Here is a 6057-nt window from a genome sequence, read left to right on the forward strand (position 1 = left end):
GGGGAAGCAGGATAATGCGATCAACCAAGATCAACCAGGGACGCCCCGCGACTGACCAGTAGATTGCAACCGACCTGTTGGACATGCCTGCTCTAGACCAAAACCTTGTGGTGTAGACAGAGCTACATTAGTCCCCAGTTTGAGGCTGCACATACACCATCATTACCACAAAGAATCCTGGGAACTGTAGTTTGTGAAGTGTAACGGGAACTATAGCTCTGATAGTGTAATCTACAGTTCCCAGGATTCTTTGGAAAGAAAGACCCCTAGCTGCCTTTCTGTGTAGGAACTATAATACAGGGGAGCTACATCCTGGATTGTGAGGAAGAGAATAGGTTTCTTCTTTCCCTCTTTCCTTCTTCCTAGAGGGAAAGGCTTTTTTAGCTTCATGGCGCATATCCTCTAACTTGATCTTCCCTCTGGGAACTGGGCATGCTCAGTGGCCACGCAATGCTAGCTGTCAGTGTAATGGTGGGAAGATGCAGAATGGAGAGGGAAAGGGAGTGGCATATGCAAAAGACAAGCACTCAGTCCTGCAATGTACATTCCACTTACTATAAGCCATTAGTGGCTTTTGCAGGCCAATTCCCTCCTTTTGTTTTCCCCCACAACCTCCAATTTCACCCTCCCCACTCAATTGACATGTCAGCATTTGTATGTTTCATTGTAGCTTGGCAGTCCCTTGAGTATGTAAGAAATGACTACCATACATGTGAGTTTTGCTTCAGATTGGTGGGAGTGGACACTTTAGCACCAGGGTTTGCTATCATCATAATCTTGCTATTGGTATTTGCTTTTGTCTCCCATTTGCAAGTGCTGTTCCTCCTTTTAATTTGGCAGTTGTTGTTTTTTAACCAGCCTGCCTTTATTGTTGTTTCATTAAAAAAATTGTGCTGTGTACGTATTTCATTTCACTGCACATATTTATACATTTTTTGTCAATCTGCTTCATGTTTCATTTGATAAAAGATGGGAAATAAACAAGTAGATAGCTAGTTATTATTAGCTGGGATTTTGCTGTGTGTGGCTCAAGGGGCCTGAGCCCTGGATAGTTTGCAATGAGCCCCCAACTTTGGTAATAGGAGGCTGGGCATACTGCAAAGTGCAGTGCTGGTGAGACCCCAGTCACCAAAGGCATTTATACATGTACATTAGCATATGCCGATTTGTGCCATGGGTCTGTAGCCCAGCTCCTGCTAAGCACTGGCAGAGGAAGAGGAGTGTGGGGGAAGCGCACTGCCCCCGGCAGCGTGATCCCAGTGGGGTGCCATCGCGGCTGCCCCCCCCACCCGCGCTGGGTGCCATGCCCCCGCAGGCCGGGTGCCACACCCCCAGGATGCACATCACACCCCTGCAGGCGGCGCACAATGCCCCCGGGACGCGTGCCAGCCCCGCCCCCACCTGCTCTCTGCCCCCACTGCTGCTAAGTAACTTGCACTGCCCCTGTTATTAATTAATTTATTATCATTTATTTATTGCATTTCTGTATCCCACTTTTCCTCCAAGGAGCTCAAGGAGACAGACATGGTTCTCCTCCTCACCTTTTTATCCTCACAACAAACCTGTGAAGGAGGTTAGGCTGGGAGTGAGGGATTGGCCAAAGGTCACCAAGTAAGCTTCATGGCTAAGTGGGGATTTGAACCCTGGTCTCCCAGGTCTTACTCCAACACACGAACAGCTACAATGCCTTTCTACATTAAATTAAGATTAATTTGAGTCAGGTCTCATGAGATATTAGCCAGAGGAGTGCCAAGGTTCAGGCTTGTAAGTTGGGGGTTGCCATAGTGTTGTACATAGCTGCCCATGTGCCTACAGAGGACTTCCTGGCTTTCCTCCTCCCTGCTGAAATGAGGCTTGAGATAAACATTCTGTTGTAGCCTATATAGTAAGTTACAGTGTTCTTGGTTGCCATGTGTGTGTGTTTGCAAATTGTGCCCGTGGACCCAATAAGGCTGCTAACCCTCCTCACAAATTAAGAACCAGGCAACTCTGATCATGTACAATGTTTCTTTCCCTCAGTGCGCTTTTTTCAGGGCTTGGGTTTCACACAAGAGCACAACCCTGAAAAAAGCACATCTTTGGGGGCCACAATCTCACGTGGGTCACATGACTTGCACAGAAGGACGTTCCCGGAAGAAACACATCTTGGTTTTTCGCCTCAGCGTGTTAGAAGGTATGCATTTCGAAGGTCACAGGTTCCCCAACCCCTGCTCTACATGTTTAGGATTATCATTCAAAAATTTTCATATAATCAAGGCCAGTAGGAGCACGAAAATCCATCTTGTTAGAAACTAGTAATTGCTTATTCATTTGGATTTTATTTTTTAACCTAATCCAGTCCCCAGAGCTGCAGGCAGATAACAATATATTAAAAACACACACACAGCACCCTTTTCAATAGGAATGGAAACAGGCCAAACATATCTAGAGTCAATCAAAAGCACAACTGCACGACATACTTTTGGAGAAGAAGCAATGGCATATCAAGCTGCAATTTGAGGGCATGGTGTATCTCAACCCTCACAGGATCAATCCCCCTTGGGCAAAATGTTCTCTTAAACCAACAGAACAAGTAGCCCATCATATTAGGCTAATGGATTGAGATTTATTCTGTTTTCATGTTGACACAGGATGTACCACTGCATGAACTCTTAACAACCACTCCCTCCCTGAATGCCTGGCTATGTATCTGCTATTCTTTCTAGTGTGTTTGAAATTATGCGCATGTAGGGAAAGCAAGTGAAGTGGGAATGTCTATCTCACTTTTCCTCTGCGCAGCTGGGCAGTGTAGAGTTAACTTTTGGGAGAGCAAGGAATTTGTTTTTTTGCTGAGGCACTTCCTCTCAGCTAACAATAATAAAAAACCCAGAAGGAGGGATACACGTGGGATCTGTGCAGCAGATAGAGGCCGGGTGACCCAGTCCAGGCCAAGAGGAAGCCTCCTGCATTATCTGCTGTTCCCATTTGGTCTCCTTGGCAAACTCTCAATCTGCAGTGGCTGCAGAAATCAAGATGTGCTTCCTTCCAAACAAGGCCAACACTCCCCAAGGCTTGTATCTGCCATGGCAACCATCCCCCCTCCCCGACACACACACATGCAATGCTATACTGGAGGCCAGATGGACACAAGTTCACACACGCTTGTATTCAATTCACAGAAAAGCCGTTTCTAAAGTGATACTCATCCCTGCAACTGGGGTGGTCCAGACAACAGAACTTGACTGGATGGAGCAGGGTTCAAGAGCCCCATGTGTTCATGCCCAGGAGAACCCATGGCAATCAAGTGTTCTCTCATATGCCCTAACATTTGACAAAGGAAAAAATGGGCACTGGTTTTATGTAATTAGGGAAGGCCAGCATGGGTTCTTACATGAAGGATAGTCAGAAGGTTCAGGTGAAGCTCCAAAATAAAACAGCAGAAAATAATTTTGAGGTGCTGAATTTGGTGTCTTTTCCGGGGTGGTGGGGGTGGAGTTTGTTACAGTTCACAGATTTGTGATGCAATTAACAAACCGGTCTATAGGACTGCTGTCATGACCCACCAAAGCATTATTAAACATATTCACAGGAATACATATTTTTCACAACCCATAATATTAAATTCCCCACATCAATTAGTTCCTTTTGACAAAGACAGTACACCCCGCTTCCCCAAATGCCACAATGATCAGAATTCCTCACAAATTGGTACACACTGGGAAATTTGTGAAGTCGAGCTCCCAAACGTCAAACAGCAAGATAACCACAACGGTTATGAGAGAGATATATACCACAGTAAAAATCAAAAAGTAAAAAATATACACCAATTACCCGTACAGATGAGGAAAAATAAATATGTACTTTATGTCCTTTAAGGAAAAATAAACTATGTCCTTTCAATAAACATCACTCTCATATATGTACATGAAGAAAATGCCCCTCAGATAGCAACATTATGTACCCCAAACTATGGCGTTAGATTTAGGACGGGTTAAAAAATCTGTTCCACAATTGTTCCAGAGCAATTCTGTTGTACTTCACACTGTGCTCTTTAAGCTTCACTCCTATGGATACCGAGATGAAGATCCATTTGGGTGGCCCATGCCCCTGTGGTATAGGACCTATTCTTTAGCATTCCCCCTTTTAGTGACATTTAATGACTGAGGGATGGCACCTTCAAATCACGTACTCACCAATCCCAGAGGTTCAACCCAGAGGCTAGAAATCTAGTTTAATCCTGAGCTCAGTCAGACCTTGATCAGCTGCCTTGTCTGGCCATCCGGAGCTCTTCCCTGGGCTGGGTGTGTTAGCTAAGAATTCCCTTCCCCTGATTAAGCTGGGCAGGCTCAAAGAGTTTCCTTGCTCTCTGCATACTTATGACCTGCCTCTCACTTGATGCTCCACCTCCCACATAGCGGCTTCGGCTTTGACCCTGTTAATATCAAAGGGACATTTCCTGTCAGGACTGTGTAGAGTATGCCACATTTTTAAAAATCCTTTTTTGTTCTCCCACATAAGCACATGTCCGCTCCTAATACTTTGTTTCAGATTGCCCACTGCAAAGCACATCACACGTACAGGAGTACCCATCAAGCCATAGTTTGTATGCCAGTGGCATACAAGTTAAATTTGTTACATGTAAAGGCAATGAAACATTGATAAGGAAAAATAAGAATTGCAGAGTGGATGTGATATGCCTTCTCCTGGAGTCACTTGAAGGACATAACCTCCAAGCTGTGTTGGGAGAGAGCTGGTTCATCAAGGAGCCACAATATAGTTGACTGTGGCAGCCATGTTTGCTGTTCACATGTTCTGTACTCTCTCCTTCCTGCTACCATGGTCAGGGCGGAGCAAGGTGGGTGCAGTGGATGTGGTTTGCCCCAGGTGTCACCTCTGAGGGGAGGTGACAAAATGCTGTGCAGCACTCAACGTCTGCGAGAGACGCTGTGCCTTTGGTGTGCGCAGGCCTCTGGCTCCCCCCAAAATATGAAATAAAGTCAAACCATTTTTGCAGGCAAAAAACAAAAATCAATGTGGGAAAGGGTGACAATAAATTTTCCGCACCAGGTACCACCTGACCTTGCTACACCACTGACCACAGTACATCCTTGCTCACTGGTATGTGGCTGGGAGTATACTGCCTGAAGTGATTGGACACAAGGAGGAAAGGCAAAGATAAGGACTCAGCTCATGCCATCCCAGTACCTTTTTTGATCTGACAATTAAAACTGCCTCATCTCTCCCACCCCCATACACACACACTTATATGTACATGTACATACAGGCACATTTTAAAACAAAGTTAGCTTGGTCCAAAATGTTGCAGTAGACACAGGCCCAGGTCAGAGCTTTGTGAGTGTCATCTGAGGGAACTGAAAGAAGGGAGGCAAGAATCAAAAGACAACATGGCTGCTGTGCCACTTCTGGTAGCAGAAAAATGGCCTCCTTGTCTGGTCCAGCAGAAAAGCTATGTTGCTGTTGTTGCTGTTGTTGTTGTTCCTATATTAGAAATATAGATGAAGAAGGGCTGTTAATCCTTTAAAAAGCTGTATAGTATTATAGTACCCAAAAGGAAATAGTCAAGAGATGCCAGGGCATAGGAAAAGACTAGTAATTTCAGGTTTTCCCAGGGCAATGGACATCTCTGCTCCCATTAAATTATCTGATACGGTCTCAAATGCAATAGCATAAGAACTACTGTTACTCACAATGGTGTCATCAGGGCAGAAATCTTGGAGGCAGAAGTCGAGCTCTCCGATCAGAAAAATTAGGCCCCCAAACACAGCAGGGCTTCATTTTGAAATGAAGTAACACACATTACCATTTAAAGAAGAGCCCCCTCCCCAAGACAAACCAGTTTCCGAAATTGCCTAACAGCCCCACTAGTTATCCACTGGGATGTGTGTTCATGTTTTCCTAAGTTCTGAAGGTGTGACATAAAAGATGGCGGGAAGCCCCTTTCTCTGTTCTAAAAACAATAGAGTCATTTCCCTCCCATGTCCTCTCAGGATACAGTAATGTCAGCTAGGCCTAACTGTGAACAGCAAGTGGGGGTGGAAAGTCCCCTGTCAGAAAACT

At 45.2% G+C, this 6057-nt stretch overlaps 1 protein-coding gene across 1 annotated transcript in view; it reads right to left on the reverse strand.

Annotated features, from left to right (window-relative positions):
• Window positions 1-4314, reverse strand: part of RIPOR1 (RHO family interacting cell polarization regulator 1) — a 98992-nt gene extending 94678 nt beyond the window's left edge. The window contains exon 1 of the mRNA XM_079987874.1: window positions 4173-4314. The gene's annotated coding sequence lies outside the window, so the exon portion shown is untranslated. The remainder of the gene's footprint in view (window positions 1-4172) is intronic.
• Between the last annotated feature and the right edge of the window lie 1743 nt (window positions 4315-6057).

Source organism: Podarcis cretensis (assembly GCF_951804945.1).
Source record: "Podarcis cretensis genome assembly, chromosome: 8".
NCBI lineage: Eukaryota > Metazoa > Chordata > Lepidosauria > Squamata > Lacertidae > Podarcis > Podarcis cretensis.